At 43.3% G+C, this 17,161-nt stretch overlaps 1 protein-coding gene across 10 annotated transcripts in view; it reads left to right on the forward strand.

The window, feature by feature from the left end:
* Positions 1-17,161, forward strand: part of SMARCA2 (SWI/SNF related BAF chromatin remodeling complex subunit ATPase 2) — a 166,781-nt gene that overhangs the window by 114,236 nt on the left and 35,384 nt on the right. The window contains exon 1 of one of the 10 annotated variants that reach the window (XM_070495815.1): positions 16,804-16,949. The exons of 6 other annotated variants lie outside the window; for them this stretch is intronic. The gene's annotated coding sequence lies outside the window, so the exon portion shown is untranslated. Of the gene's footprint in view, positions 1-16,803; positions 16,950-17,161 lie in introns of those variants that run through there. 3 more of the 10 variants (XM_070495816.1, XM_070495818.1, XM_070495817.1) reach the window with 3 other exon arrangements.

Below are 17,161 nucleotides of genomic sequence, written 5' to 3' on the forward strand. Positions count from 1 at the left end.
ATTTCTAGTCTCAAGGTTTGTCCTTTGAAATCGGGATTCAGCTCTGAAATCGGACTCAGTCATTGAAAGTAACCACGGGAAACTGGGTCTGGCTCACAGAGACTGAAGGAGCCCAAGCAAGTTCACGTTGTCTTTACCTGGAGCAAACTACTGCAGAGAAACAGATGGTTTTAGGAATATGTCTGCTTTTTTGAATCAAGATGTGGTTTGTGTCCTATACTTTTTTGCCTTTTTTTTTTATAAGATATTATTTTTTTCCTTTTTCTCCCCAAATCCCCCCGTACATAGTTGTATATTCTTCGTTGTGAGTCCTTCTAGTTGTGGCATGTGGGACGCTGCCTCACCGTGGTCTGATGAGCAGTGCCATGTCTGCGCCCAGGATTTGAACCAACGAAACACTGGGCCGCCTGCAGCGGAGCGTGCAAACTTAACCACTCGACCATGGGGCCAGCCCCACCTTTTTTTTTTTTAATCGATAAAGCTACATGAAGGAAATCTTTTAAAAATTTTTTAAATTTATTTTTGAGGAATAAAAGGTGTATGTATTTAAGATGTAGAACGTGATAGACATTGCAACATGATTTCATTCATGGGGTGGGAGTCGGGGAGGGCAAAGGTTAGGAAGTTAGAGACAAGGCAGGGTGACTTCACTGTCACTGTGCCCGTGTCTGGATGTGTCACAGTACTGTGACCTCGATGGCTATCTACCTGGGGAGTTTAGGATAGTGGATGAGAACGTAGGCGTTGGAATCTGATAATCCGGGCTTCAAATCCCAGGCCCCATCTAATTAGCTTTGAGCCCTGAGTGCCTGGTGTAGCCTTTCATAGCCTCGCTGTAAAATGGGGGAAATAGCAGCATGTTCTTCATAGAGTTTTCTGAGGTTTAACTGTAGAAGTGTAACATAGAACCTGGCATATAAGAAAGATTCCCCCCAAAAAATTAGCTATCAAGGAAAAAGTGTTAAATTATTTCAGAGGAAACCTAATAGGAGAGGAAAAGAAAAGAAATACTCCTGTTGTGTGTCTAGAAGACAGGGTTTGGGATGACAGAAGAAAGGTCACAGGGGAGATAAAGGGGCCCCATCCCCCCGCATGAATGGAATTAAGGAGGAAGATATGTTTACTTGCTGAATACGTTACAGGACATGCCCCCAGGCTTATTCACCTCAAGTCCACCTAACTGTACTCACTCAGCTATCAACTGTCTTGACTCAGGTTTTCTGCTTAGCCCTTCATGCCTGCAGGAAGAGCCCTGGGCCTAGCACTCAGGCCCCTGGCATGCAGGTCCCGGCCTGCTGCCAGCTGAGTATGTGGTCCTGGACAAGCGTCTTGACCCTCCTGGGTTGAGTTTGCAGTCTCTTTGATCTGCACGGTTCCGTCCACTTTTCTAAAGACAGTCTCTAACATCACGTGAAAGTGCTTTTCTTTTTACTTTTTACTGTGGTTTTAACCATAATCATCCCCTGCTTTCTTATCAGTGGGTCCTTTCAACCCACTGAGGCTGTTGAAAAGCAAATTCAATTCAATGCCCCTTTATTGAGCATCCAGTCGGTTGAGCCGCCCACGGTGCTAGGACTGGAGAAAGAGGTGCTAATTTTCAAGTCTCTGTTCCTTACGATCGTGGCTGGCCCGCCTTATTAGTGCAATTAAGAACCAGATTTGAGAGATGCTATTAGAGATAATATTGCACACTTAGCCACGTTAAAGAGCTTGTCAAAAGCAGGTCTCCAAGTGTACACAGATGAGAGTTAATAGAAATTAAAATAGATTGTGAGATGCTCTAACTTGTAGGGCTTTTAACTGTTCAGGAAATCAGCAGAGTTTAAACAACATGTATCCGGCCTCCTGCTGGAATTTTAGTGTCAAGCCCCAGGGGATATTATTTACGATTTTCCCTCCCCCATCCTCCAGTTCCTAGAGGAGGACAGGGGAGCTGCCGCTGGCTAAACGTATGGCCTCCACAAGGGGAAGGCAGTGGGGTTCCTCTTCTGGCTGCTGCTGGGAACCTCAAGCCTCTAACACCCACAGCTGTGCCCCTGGGGTTTCTACCGACCCTGCTTGGTCCCGCACCTCTGACAACAGAAAAAGAGATTCAGTGATTTAGGTGCCAAAATAATGAGCTGGAGCATGTGACATTTGCAGTTGCCTGGTGTCTTGGAAGATAGTGTTTTCTCTTGTTCACAGCAGTTCAGGCGGCTCCCCAGAGATGTCAGAGGGTACTTTGCTAAGAAGATACCGGTTCTGACCACTCCCTACCCACTACCCCGACTCCTCCTCCCTACCCATCCCCCCCCCCACTCCCCACCTAAAACCCTCCAGCGCCTCCCATTCCAAGTTGTCATTAACTCCAAACACTTCGACATGATCAGTGAAGCCATGGCCATCTGGCCTCTACCTGGCCCTTGGGTCTCAACTTCATCTTCTCCCCTTGCTCTCTGGGCAGCTTCCACATTGGGCTGTCCTTCTGATCCTTTACCCTTCCAGGAAGGCTCCCTCCCAGATCGTCCCATGGCTGTTTCCTTGTCCTCATGGTTTCTTTCCAGAGAGATCCCTCCTGACCGCCCCAGCTGAAAGAGGCAGACCTTGCCAGTAACTGTCATATAATCGATGTTAATTTCTTCATGGCTCTTGCCACCATCTAAAGGTTGTCTCATTGTCTCCTTCCCCTACTGTTTAGCTCCAAGAAAACCAGGGCCCTCACCTGTCTAGTCCACTGCCATATGCCAGCCCTAGAGCTGCACCTCACGGATGATAAACGCTCAATAAATACTTGTGAATAAGTGAGTCGACCAGCCAGAAATGAGGGCTGGGACAGGAGATTTGGTTGTGGTCCATGTCCTTTTGGCAGAGTCAGTAGAATCCAGTGGTTTTTTTTGACCAATATGGGTCAAGGTAGAAATTGTTGGCATTCTTTCCCACTAGATTCCAGTGATCTCTGTTTTCATGTAAAATTTCTTACTTAAAAGAATTCTGAAGGCATGCGGTTTTGACATAAGTGCTCTTGAGCTTTTCAAGAATTTGAAGGCTCCGTTCTAATTTCAGAACACATTCATGAAAGTTATTTAAATATGCATTGAAAAGTATTCCTTGGAAATTCTCATAGATTTTACAACAGCTATCTTCTAGCTCGAGCCCTCTTAATTCTTTTTCAGCAAAAACCAGATTAATACATCTAATCTAACTCAAAATTACAAGACAAAAAGAAAGTGTTAAATGAATTGGGTTTTCATTTCTAGTTTTATATAAGGAAGTCCCCAATAGAGAACATTGATTTTAAGCGTAACCCCATATACGTTTCAATGGCTTCCTTTCTTATTTTCTATTAAAGAGTGTTGAATTGTCAGAATCATGAAAAATTATAGATGGGACCATGAAACTCTGCTCTAGGCAAAGCTTGATTGAGTCTTGTTCTGCTGCTGCTACTGAAATACAATATTTAAGGTCACCGTGCTCATAGTCCATCATAGAAAACATATTCCTAATGCATGATGCTGTTTTTTAAAATATCTTTCCCTTGGACCTTGTAGAATATTTTCCAAAGATTATTTAAAATGATATCTGCAGAACTTCAGCTTTATCCAGGCTGCCAGTGGTTCTGTGCTTCTCTTCCACAGTGGCCTCTGATGACTTAGTGGAAGGAACCGGGGCTCAGACAGCAGGATGTCAGTGCTCTGGTTCCACATCTGTTATTGTTTTGCTCTGTGACACCTGGGATAAGTCACGTCACCTCTCTGAGTCTCAGTTTCCTTGTCTATACATTGGAGTCATGCAGTGAGGGATGGGGGTGAGGGAGAGAGCATGGCCCCATCTCTCCTGCCTTGTACTTGTTTGACTTTGCCCTTGATGACCCTAGAAAGAACTATGTGGGTTTGCACTGGTCTAGCTCCAACTCTGAGACTCAGCTCTCAGGAACTAAAATTCAGTGGGGTGTTGGGTGAGAGATTTTCTCCTTGTTCTTAGTCTGGCTTTCTCTCAAAAATGCATGTTTGACACAGGGTTCTCTAGAGTGCTGGTGGACTCAGTACCTGACTCAGTGTGTGGGACTAATTGGTGGTTTATAGCATTTGGAGGGTTGAGATGAGTCCTGGGTGCTGACAAGACATGATGGACAGGACTCCAACATGGTGAAACCAGTGAAGGAGGCACCTACCTGCCACAGGGGGCTACTTTCCTTATTCAGGGTAGTTGGGGCCTTCAGCAATTCTGTACAGACCAAGAATATTCTAACACCTTATCATCAAGAAGAAGCTACCCATCCACCCCATCCGTTTTTTTCTTCCTCGCACACTACCTAGCCAGAGTACTAACAGCTGCTAAATGGATCCATCTTGTTCATTGAAACGTATCAACTTCCCCCCAAGTTAAAGACCAAATCCATTTGCACTCACTTTAATTAAAAAAAACTCAGTATAGTCATGTCATAGGATATTATTGGAAGGCATGGGAAAGGATATTGTGGAGTCCAACAAACTACAGTGTCCCCATTCCAGGCGAACCCCTGACATGAATAGTTGTTCTGCAAGAGAATTAATAAACCCAGTTTAGGGGTTTTATTTGCTACCATTTTATCTTACCACGTAAATCTGATGATTGACTGTTCTATTAATTGTATCTTTCTGCATTTCTGTAATCAGCACCCAAAACACCTGGAGCTTCAGGGTTTTTTTTTCTTTACATAAAGTTTACTTGGAAGCATTTTCCCACCATAAAATCATGATGAAAAATACAGAAGAGGGTGGGAAAGAAAATAGAATCACCTGTAATCTCATTGACCTTCACGTACCCAGGTTGGAGAAGGAGCCAAGTTAAATTACTGACAGGGGTTATTTTGGTGCCATTACGTTCAGAATTATTTTTAACCTGTTATGGGCTCAGTTCTTTTGTAGCAGTTTCAGTAAATCCCAACCCATAATACCCATCAAGCCCCAGCCTGTTGTTGGTAGTACTTGCATGTCCTTCCATTTGGTCTTAGGAACACCCTGTTTTACTGGGTGCCCAGTGCCAAGAACTGACTTTTTTTTTTTAAGGCCATCAAGGGGTATGTGGGGGTGTGCCTTCCCACACTGGAATAGTGATTTTTGCTTCTTCTTGTAAACAGGGTTTTTATATTTCCACTTCAGATTTCACAGGCTGTTTCCTGCTTTCTTTTAAAGATGCCACCCCCCGCCCCCAATTTCATAGTCAGTGCTTTTTTCTGTCATTAAGTTGGCTCACATCACGCCCTTCCCCTCCCCAGGGCTGAGTTCTTCATCTAAATTTATTCCCATAGAACTTTCAGGACTTTACTGAGCCAAATCAGACCGTTTCTCTCAGTTCCTATAGTGTCCTCTCTCTTCTGTGTCCCAGACAGTGCTAGGCTGGGAGCTCTAAATACACAGCACGTTTTAATCCACTTCAAGACTTGGAATTATGTCTCCCATTTTACGGATGGGGAGCTAAGCCTCACAGGCATGGAGCGTGGTTTCTGGATTTAGCTTTCAGCTCACGGCAGGTGGATTTGTTTAATGAATGTGGAATGTTGAGTTTATTGCCTTTTAGAGTCTGAAAATGCACGTCAGCGCAAGTCTGCAGGACTCAGGGGGTTAGGGACAAGACACGTCCCATCCCAGTTTACAGCCCCTTTGCCCACTGAGACGACCTCCTCCTGGGTGGGAATTCTGGCTGCTTCTTGAAAAGGTGCAGGAGCTCAGGTCAGATCAGCAACAGGTGAGTCTCTTGATGACCTGGGAGGCCTTGCCGCTAGAGAGCTTCAGGACAGCCTCTTAGAGCGGATATAAGGCAGACCTCTGGAAGCTGTCAGCCCCACCACTCCTCAAGGGGGGGCCCCTCTGTGCGCATCCTTCTGCTGAGCAGGAGGACCCTGGGGCTCTTTAGGACGACAGGTCAGTTTCTCCCTGCTTGCTCCTCGCTTGCCTTATTTCCAGGGAGGCCAGGGTTCTCTCTTCTCCTGCTTCCCTTATTCAACCCAACTGCAGTCGCTGCTCTGCCTTTGAGCTGAGTAACGGGTGTTGGTCTCCATCATCCTCCAAGGAGATGGTCTTTTCTGCCAGTGGGGTTGAATATCTTACTTAAGCCCTTTAACTCTTAAAGCTAGAGTAAGACAGAAGATTGTATAATTACCAGTTACAAAGGCAGTTTAAAGAGGTGGGCTGGAGCAGGGCAAACGAAGAACAAACACCTTCATTTTTGCCCCATTTATCTGGCTTATTTTAATTCACTGTATAGTTGTGTAGCCCTCCCTTGAACGATAATCATTTAAGCCAGGCCTTAAAAGGCACGTCCTTGCTAAGCCCTGTCATTTTGAGGAAGCAGAGGAGTAAACAATAAAGATGTAGTTTTATTTCAGCAAGATTTGTGGGTCCCACTGGGGAGCCAGGCATCCATCTAAAGGCCTTTGGAGACGATTTTGATTAAAATGACTTTAATTCTGAGAGGTTTCAGACTGATAGGAGATTCAGACATATTTTAAGACAAAAAACTCATACAAAGCAGAATCAAATAAAGAATGAATAAAAGAACCTGAATGTATGGTGGGAGGAGTACAGGGAAAGAGGGAACAAGTATGATATTATGAAAGAAATGGCGTTTTAGCCATTGCTTAAAAGATGAGCCTGATTTGGAAAGGAAAGGGGGATCAGGAGGAGAATTTCAGGCTAAGGGAACCACATAGAGGTGTAGAAATGTGACTCATGCATCCTGGAACCTGTGTGTTGGGAGCGTGGCATTTTTATAAGGATGGGAGTGGAGAAGAAAAACTAGGTGGGGCCACACCATGGAGGGTAAGCATGACTGAAGAATCGGGGCTTTATTCTTTTCTATGGAAAGAATGTAGAGTCTGAACATCTTTGACATGGGAGAATGAATGATGTGTCCCTCTTTTTAAGCAGAGGGAAGATAACCATTTGCATTGTTAAGGATGAATTAAAAGGGCCCTAAAGACAGGGAGAGGAAAAGCTAAGGGAGGCCGTTATATTTGACCCTGTGAAAGAGGAGACCGAGAGCAAGAAGAAAGAAGGGAAAAGGTTGTTTATGAACTATTTCCCAGGTAAACTACGCAGTGGCTGACAGGACTGGTGGAATGTAACAAGGGAAACTGATGATTTTAAAAGTTTCTCGCCTGGATAACTAGAGGGAAATGCTGCTGCCCTTAGATGAGGTAAAAGGATCCAGAAGAGAAATATTTGTCTGGTTAGAAGAAAAGTGACGAATTTGATTTGAGGCATTTGGTAGGATATTAGACTTCCCGACTGCTAACTCCAAAGAGAAGTCCAGGCTAGAGAGAAATTTTTGAAGCTGTATGCGTTGAGGTCACATTTGAAGCCAGGGACAATTTGGATCTCCAGGAAGACTTTACATCCAGAATGGGGGATTGGGCTCCTCGGATACCACCCATCAATCGCGAGGGGCTGCTCAGGAAGTGCTCACCACACTGAGGGTTGTGAGTCCGTGTCCAGGCTGCTCAGCAGAAAGCAGTGCGTGGAGGAGCCCCCTCTCTGGGAGTGGCAGGGCTGACAGCCTTGCCAGGGTCTGCCTTTTATGCCCTGCAGGAGAGCAGTTTTGAAGTTCTCCAGCAGCAAGTCCTCCCAGGGTCATTATGAGACATCTCACCTGTTGCTCATGAGGGCAGCAGACTTATTAGTGATGTCTGCTGTGGACCCAGAAAGGGCAGTTGGCCACATTTGACTGCCTATTTCCAATCGGTGAGAATGAAAAAGAAGGCCAAAGAAGAACTTGGAATCTTCATGTACGGGGAGAAAAGGTAGGGAAACCCAAGACTGTAGCATTATAAGAAGGAGAGATTTTAAGTAAGGAGCAATGGAAGAGAAAGTAAATAAAATATGTTTTAGAGAAGACTAATAGATGCAGGAATTCAGGAGCTTTGGGCAACTTTGGAAAAAGTTGTCCTGGGTGCTAAGGAATTTTACTGTGTGGTCGGGGAGTAGATCCAAGAGGCTAGGTGACTCTAGAGGTTGATAGTAAAGGGAAAGTGAGAAATGAGATGATCACTAGAGGGTGATGTAGGGATGATAGAGTTTGACACCAGAGTTTATAATTTTGTACCTGAAGATTAACAGAAATACCTAGAACAAATACACTTGAATTCACGACTAGTGTTTAGTAAATGTGTATATACGTAACAGCAGTTTTCCCAGGGAACCTGTCTAAAAGTTAAATTTGTATTCAACTGTATTTATTCTACCTAAGTTTTCTTCCCCTGGTTCTGTGCCAGGAACTGTAGGGGAATTGAGAAAAATAAGTCATGGTCTCAGTAAGAAAAAAAAATCAAAATGGTCTGTGCCATTTGAGGAAGATTCTGAGCGGGGAAATGGGACATGATCATCAAAGAGTGGTACAACATGCACAGGTACAGGGATTGGGGGAGACGCTCCAGGTGAGAAGCATGAGAGAAATCCCAATGGTGGAAATAAATATGGCGCACTGTGGTGAGGCACTGGGTTTGTGTTCCTCTTACTTGTGGGATGTTCTCGTGCCAGGAAATATGGCAAGTCAGACTGGGTAAGATCAGATCATGGAGATCATGGCTAAGATGGTCTAGGCAGGGACACTTGGAACCGATACACTGAGGATATCTTAGACACTTGAGTAGGGCAGTAACCTGATGAAAGAAGTACTTACGATCTGACCAGTGGGATATAGTCCATAACCTTTTAGAAAAAAATCAGAATCAACTTACTAAGTCTTATTGCTGGGGAGGAAAGGCTGGACGACAAAAAAAAGCACAAGCAAGGTAATACAACTTTCCTCGTGACCCCTATTCCAAAAAGAAAGAAGAGCAGAAGCCTTCTTAACCAAAATAATCACAACTAGTAGAGTTCTGTTAAGGAAAATATCAGTTAATGGGAGAAAATAATACATCACTGGTGTGTAGATGAAAATTTTAATGGAAAACATGAATATGTGTTTGCCACATTCTTAATGTAAGCCTGAGTTTGCTTCTTTGAATGCGCTGACTATTCTAGTATTCTACTGTAGTCTTTCTTGCATAAGTGACACCCATTACGTGTCACTTAGGATTTCCAGTTTTGGTGTTTTAGAGTGAGAATTTTTTTTTTTTTTAACTTCAGCTTTACTGAGGTGTAGTCGGCAAAATTGTAAGATATCTAAAGTGTACATCGTGGTAATTTGATATACATATACGTTGTGAAAGGATTCCCCCATCTGGTTAACTAACACGTCCATCACCTGAGTATGGACAGAGAGCACTGACTGCAGACTCATCCCCAGATTAGAAGTCTAGCCGTTGCCAAGTTCAACGCATTTTGTTTTGTTTTTAAGCAGCTCAGCTTTTATGGAGTTTTTCTTCGTACTTGCTGTTTGTAGAAATAAGAACTCTATTTCTTTCCACAACTGTATTTCATTTCATGTAATGCCTAACTGAAACTGTGTTGTTCCAATAACAAGTGTAACCGACATCAAGATGTTGGGGACACAACTGACTGTTGGTATGTGAGCCAAGTAGAGAGAGCAGAGGGGCTGTGCTGTGGGCAGCCTTAAGTGGAGGTCGATTGAAGGAGCCTTTTAACTTCCTTCAGATTTAGTGACTGCCAGGTGTGCATTCTCTAAAATTTTCTCTAGATGCTGTTTTTGGGATGCATTTTAGGGGATGTTTTCTGTATATGAATGTCACTGTCAGTTGGAGCCAGTCCCCATGTTTATCTATACTGTGCAAATCACCGACCATGTTTCAGTTGACCCAGTTTCCTAGTGTTGTCTCTGCTACCCCACTCTGCCTGTGTTGATTTCAACCAGGGATTCCCAGTAAAACTGCTGGTCCTGGCTTAGAATACCAAGAAGCTATGGCCAAAATAGTATTGTGTGTTTATTAGTAAAACCTGGTCATATTGACCTCTGTTCTTCTGTCTTTTTGCTTTAAAATTAGCGATTTGTTTTACAGTTTTTTGCCTAGCAAATTGTTTACAATATATGCATAGCTCTTAGCTCACCAGGGCTCAAAATTTTGTTTAGAAGTTTTAGCTTTATTGACCTGGTGTTAAATAAAGCAGGACAGTCATACTTGACAACCTTATATATACTTAGAAGCACCGTACAGACATAACTAGAGCAAATCTAGCAATGAAATTATTGTACATTTCCAGGTTGGCTGTGCAACCATAACTGGAGCCTGGCTCTCCTCCACTAGACACTCTATGTGTGTGTGTGTGTGTGTATATATATGTGTGTGTGTGTACGTGTGCATGTGTCTATAGCCTAAACAAATACTTGTGTGTTTGTGTACACGAAATTACAGCCTCCCTGGGATCAGCTACTCTTTCTCCTTCACATAATATACTCTTTGCTTATGTCCTGTTATCCTCTGTTCATGGTTTGTGCTCATAAGATCTCTGGCCTTGGTGCTACCTCATGACCTTGAACTCCCACACCAACTGGACATCTTCTTTCACATCCACAGTTCAAATTCCTAAGAACTAAACTAACTCAGCCGATCCCTTTCACTCCTGTATATTATACAGAGACCCCCATGCCGGGGCCTGCTCAAGCCTGGAGATGGGCCATCCTGAGAACAGGGAACCATTCGCAGTCCCACCAGGTGCGACCAGGACAGAGAGAAGTTGCCTCTTCTAGAACCTAGCTGCCAGGCAGCAAGTGCTGTAGGTGGGGCAGTTTCCATTAGATAAGAGGATGGCATGAAAGATACAGGCTGCCATCACTTATTCACGGGGATGTATTATGCATACATGCAGGCTGTTCTTGCTTTGCACCATTCCAATATATACAGATTTCCATTACTGCAATATAATTAGAAAACATCGGTCCCCCAATAACAAATTTCAGTTATCATATGTATTAGTTTGCCAGGGCTACTGTAACAAAATACCACAGACTGGTTGTTCAACAACAGAAATTTGTTTTCTCACTCTTCTGGAGGCTGGAAGTCTGAGATCAAGCGTTGGTGGGGTGTTTCTTCTGCAGCCTCTCTCCTTGGCTCGCAGGTGGCTGTCTCCTCTCTGTGTCTCCACAGGGTCTTCCCTCTGTGTGTATCTGTGTCCTGATCGTCTCCTCTGATAAGGACACCATATTGGGTTAGGGCCCACACTAAGGACCTCGTTTTACCTTAATTACCTCTTTAAAAGCCCCATCTCCAAACACAGTCATATTCTGAGCTACTGGGAGTTAGGACCTCAACATATGAGTTTGGGGGGAACCCAGTTCAGAGCATAACACCATGGTGTACTTACTGTGAGTCACTACATAAAGCACAAACTTTGCTGCTGGCTCTTCAGTCCACAAATCACTACGTACGTAACAGATGCACGTTATGATCAGTGACCAATCACATCACTTCTTGCAAAGCATCTTGGCACTTGGTCACCAAGCATCTGTTACTCAGTCCGTTTGCAGACAGTGAAGTGTATAGTTGTGGTGCCTCATTGTCTCCCAGTGATAAACCCACACGACATTCTATACAGATAGATAATCAAGAGAGGAAATTGGCCACCAAAGATGAAAGTGCAGCAAAGAAACAAAAAGTAACGATGCAGGAACTGAAATTTGATGTGATTAGGGAAAATGGCAACATCAAAGGGAAGACAGGAGGAATCCTTCAGGAAACTGCAATTCAAACCATATTGAAAAAGTCCATTGAATAAAAAACAAGCTAAAGTCACCTCAACATATTTTAGTTTAAATTGCACTAGGAACATAAAGCCACTTATGGTTGAATTTGAGCATTTGCTTTAGATTGACAATTATAATAAAAAATTCCAATCAGTTTGGCTAGTGTTCAGGCCTAAGCACTGAAGTTAGTTGCCAGGTTGAAAGAATATGGTAATTACAAGGAGACTGGAGAAGAACATTTTACTGCCAGTAAAGGCTGGTTTCACCCTTTCGGAAGTCAGCATGAATTGGTTCCCGCTGAGCAGGCTGGTGGTGCTGCCAAGGCAGATAAGGGCGCTGCTGTGACATTTGCACCCGGGTTCCAAGGATTAGGTAAGGCAGGTGGTTATGAGGATCATCATCAAATATTTACTGCTGATGAGACGTCTTTTTTTTGGACGACAATCCTATCAAGAGCTTAAGCGAAGAAAGATACAGGACGGCAAAGTGGCCTTAAAGGAGGGACTCGATATATTCATCCAGAGGAACTTAGTGTAGGTGAACTTACCGACATAAAGGAGGAAACTGGTTCTGAATAAAAGAATGAAGATGTCCCAGAGGAAGTGACACCAGCAAAAAACCTTCAAATTAAAGGAACTCTGAGATATTTCACTACATTGAAAGGGCAAAGGATAGAATGTTGGAAGCTGCTCCTTGGCTGTTTGCCAAGGCATAGAAAAGACGTTCACTCCATTTCATAAGTTATTTGATGAGAAGAGGAAGCCAAGCATTGTCCAAATACTCTTGTTAAGTTTAAAAAAGATTTTAAGGTGCAATATTTCTAATGTTCTAAATTAGTGTACTAAATATTCATTTTACGATGTTTTTCCTTTCCCTGTACGTGTATAATCAACAATGAGAGTTTAATGTTTTTGACATAAATTTGTAAAGGTCGTGGAACAATCATAATTTTCCCATTGATTATTAAAATGGCTTTGTACAGTTTCAACCTGCATCGTCAATTTTATGGTCCACATTTTGTGCAAAGTGAGCACTGCGTGTGTGTGTGTGTGTGCGTGTGTGTGTGTGGTCTTAGCTGGAAGTCTTCCTAAGATGCATCATGTTATGTTTTTACTTGCGTTATTCCCCTAAGCCTAGCAAGCATAATTTAGCCTTTTCCTGATAGCTCAGAGTCATCCTTTGTGCTGTAAAGTAGAATAGCATGCTAGCTAAGGGTATGTTTTATGCCGCCAAACTCTGAGTTCAGTCAAGCCTGGCTCTGCGACTTCCTTTTGTATGATCTGGAGTAAGATGCTTCATCTCTCGGTGCCTCAGTTTCCTCATCTGTAAAATGAGGAGAATAATGGTACCTACCTCATTGGGTCATTATGAGGATTAAATGAGCAAATGCAGGTAAAAAGTTGAGTGTCTGGCAACGTAGAAACAGTGTGTGTTAGCTGCTGCTGCTGCTGCTACTGCTCCTGGTAGTAATAGCAGAAGTAATAGATGTATTGGTGATGCCGTGTATCTTAAGATTTATTGACATTGAGGCTATTTCTTTCCTCTATCAGGTAGCCTCAAACTACTGAGCTTTTGATTCTTGGTGTTGTTTTATGTGTGTTCTCCTACCTTGTAATTCGGGTACTAATGGCCTTCTTTGCATCTGCCTCAGGCAGAAGGAGTACCTACGCTCATCCGCCTTCTCATTAGAACTTGATACTTTTAACCACAGTGCATAGACCAGAGAACTTGTCAGGTTGTAGTGTGTAAACCTGGTTCAGGGCTCTGTTCCTCCCCTATGGCCTATCACAGGGAGCCCAGAAGAAAACCATTTATTTGGCTCAAGTGCCTCCAATTCGCCATTTGGCATCATCTCCCAATGAGGTTATACTCAGAATCATTGTATTTTACCTATCTCAAAAGCAACGAGTTATTCTTTTTAAGCACTGAAATTATACCACAATCTGTTACCTTCTTTTGGCATTTCTTCCCTTTTTTCTACCAAGAACCCTGAAGTCCATAGGTGGCCCAGGCCTCCTTGAGAAGCCCTGCACAGGAGACAAGTGGGTGGAGCTCCTGGTTGTGTTATGAGTTGATAGTAAATGGATAAATGGTCTCGGGGTAAGAAAGCAGAACTGTACTACTCTTTAATTCTCCATTGTTTCTCTAAGCCTCCTGCAGTCTGGCAAATTCTCTCAGGTTCTTTGACTGATTTCATCCAAGAGAGCTGGAGCGTAGTGTGTGCCTAACTTTTTAGAATAAGGGTATCAATACATTATGCTTGTAGTGCAGTAGGGTCTACAGTTCCAGGTATTGGGGGCACCCACTGCTAAATTTAAAAGTCATTCTCGGAATAGAGTATTATGCTTATTACTGCCCAAAAGATACTTGGTTGACCTTGTAGCTGAAATGATTTTTATATACCCTATAATTTTTTTCCTCTTCCTAATCCTAAATCGCTTCTATCTGAAATAGTGTACTAATTTGCCTTATCTCTGTTGTGTGAGCTGCGGCTCCCCTTTTCTCTTCTTCCCCCTAATTTCCTTATGCCATTAGGGGGAAAGAGAGAGACTTGGTTCGTTTTTGCAAAAGTGATCTAAAGTGTTGAACAAGAAGCTGAAAATCTCACTGTACCAGAAACTCAGTTAAGCTGGGTCTCCAGTCACTTCCCCTTTATGGCCAGCATCGTGCATTTCTGTCTCCAACTTGGGGAGAGCCGGGAGTGCAGGTGGCACCCAAGTTGCCTGACAAATGAGTGAAATAAGGAATGAGAGTCTGTTGAATTAATATGCCATTGGTTAACTGTACCACAGTGAAAAAGAAAAAACAAAATATGCTAAAAAAACAAAAACCTTTGCAAGCCAGCACTGATGGCCTAATGGTTAGAGTTCAACGCATTCCACTTGGGCCTCCAGGTTCAGTTCATGGGCGCGGAACCACACCACTTGTCTGTCAGTAGCCGTGCTGTGCCAGCAACTCACACAGAAGAACTTACAACTATACACAGCCATGCACTGGGGCTTTAGTGGGGGGAAAAGGAAGAAAAACGGAGGATGATTGGCTACAGATGTTAGCTTAGGGTGAATCTTTCCCTGCAAAAAAAAAAAAAAGCTTTCGCCTTCAGATCAACTCATCTCCTTCCCTGAATATTTGAGGCATTTGTTAACAAAATTATAAAGTTTGTGAATAGATATGTCCTATATAAAGGTATTTTCTTACATCATGGATATTTCCTTAATAACATTTGAATGAATAAGGATTTTTGAAAAGGCTTCTAGTCCTTGGCAAGGACAAGACTGAACATGCCACCTGTTGAAATGCAGTAAGGTTTGAGTTCATAAAGCTAGCAAGATTTCACTAGTATTGTGTGCTGTGTGTCAAGGTGGTAGGGACATGTATGAACGTGCAGTTGGGGTTTTTTCCTTAATATTTAGAGAAAATAAAACCCCAGGGACTTTATTGTGTGTGGTGAAACACACATAACACAAAATTTGCTATTTTAACCATTCTGAGTGTGCATTTCAGCACATTGTTGTACAACCATCACCTCTATCCACTCCAGAACTTTTTCATCATCCAAACTGGAATTCTGTGCTTATTAATCAGTAACTGCCCCTCCCCCCTCCACTCCACCCCTAGTAACCACGGTTCTTCTTTCTCATATAAGTGGAATCATACAATATTTGTCCTTTTCTGTCTGGCTCATTTCACCTTAGGGAATTGGACTTTATGCATACTCTTCTAAGAGTTTGTTTTGGGGGGTGGTCATCATCGAAAACTTATAATTGTCCAAGGCCCTGAGTCTGAAATTCTGTGCCCAAACGTGCTACAGTCTTTATTAAACCAAGTGACTAAAATGATGTGTCATTTTGGGCAAGAACTCCATGTGCAATTTTATTGCCATCGTTAAATATGCCTCAGAAAGTTTTGCATACATGAAATCTTAAATTTTCTGAAAAATCCCACTTTGTTTTTGCTTGCTTCTGCCGCTGCTCTGGTTGTTTAGGGGATCATTACCTATATTGTTGGCTTCCAGAGCCTCAGCAGGGCTTGAGGCTAAGCCTCCCAGAATACTGGGATCAAGTTTAGAGATGTGTGAGCGGTCCACAGGAAACAGCAGTATTGCCCTGTAATTGTCTTAACTGGCATTCTTTAAGGCTGTGCCCTCAACTCTGTGACTGCACCCACACCCCCAGCAGCACCCTAGGGTCCTCTTCTCGAATCCAGTTAGAGCTTCTAAGGCAGGAGGACCTGCAGAGAGAAAAAGAGAATGTGTCAGAGGGCAGAAATGTGGTATTTAAATATCAGAGTTAAGCATTAGAATGATCAAGTCCCCATTTCACATCCAGGAAATTTCCCATGCATCGTCTCAGTGTCTTTCGAATCGCTCCTTTCAGTTTGCCCTGACATGGTCTGTTCCACGGTAAGGGCTGTGCCACACTGCTTGGTGGACGTGGAGATGCTGAGTTAGGAATGAATGGCAACCACGGTGGCACAATGCGCCGGAGTTGGCTTGTGGTTTGTTGTTTGCTTGTCCCCGTTTACCTATTCATAGTCATGGCTCCATTCTGCTGTGTGGTATTATGAAGTCATGTATAATCGTACCTCATTACACCGCGGGTTGAGAAGAACAAGGATAAATGCCGACTTTTTGGACCGTCCATCTCTCATTAAAAGACGTAGAATGCATCGGGATGACAGAGAGGGGCACCACTGGACCCATGTGTGGCCGATTCCCAGGTCTGCCATGTGCTTTGCAAGCTGCAAACTGTTTCCTCTGCAACAGTTAATAGCGCGCGACCGTCTCCTGCATTTTATTATGAGATCCTGCACACCGCTTTCTTAAGAACTAATTGAAGAAGGAGCCGGTCTGTATCTTGTTGGTGCACATCCTGTGTCATGAAAATGTATTCTTTAAAAAAAAGAAAAATTCCAAAGAGAAAAAGAAGGGTGGAAAAAAAGGTTGCCATCCAGTGGAGGACGGAGTAATTCCCAGCTTCATTCAGGAAAGAAGCAGGCAGAAATATGCTTAACTCTTTTAACTTGGCTGGGATTTTCAACACCGTCAGGGTTTTTTCAGGGACATCCGGAGCCAAACGGGTGCAGTGTGCCTTTAAGAAAAGAAGTGCCTCACCAAACTTCGCTGTAGTTGTATCTCACCGTTTGGGTAGGGAAGGAAAGTGTTAATTTCTTATTTGTACACTTTTTTTCCCCCCCGACTTCCTTCCTATTCACTTCATTAAATCTAGAGGCAGTTCAGCATGGGAGCCGTCTGTATGTTGAATTAGGGCTCGCACTCTTGCGCAACACGTCACCAGTCGGAAACTGGGGGTTTGCTTCTGTGATTTATTTCATTATTGTGCTGGTAAAAGGTTTGGAAGGGAATTCTTTTGGGGGTAGTACTTTAGCATTGTGTAGCAAGTTTCTTTTTTTGTGTGGCCCTCCCCCCCCCAGCCCTGAGTTGAGTCAGTTAAGCCAGTTTAATAAATAATTTTTTTAAATAAAAGAACAGTTTTAAATTTCCGTGAATAATTTGACTTACAGGCAGGAGTGATCTCGTTCTCCTCTGGAAGTGCGAAAAGCA

This window comes from Equus asinus, chromosome 23, assembly GCF_041296235.1.
Source record: "Equus asinus isolate D_3611 breed Donkey chromosome 23, EquAss-T2T_v2, whole genome shotgun sequence".
NCBI classification, from domain to species: domain Eukaryota; kingdom Metazoa; phylum Chordata; class Mammalia; order Perissodactyla; family Equidae; genus Equus; species Equus asinus.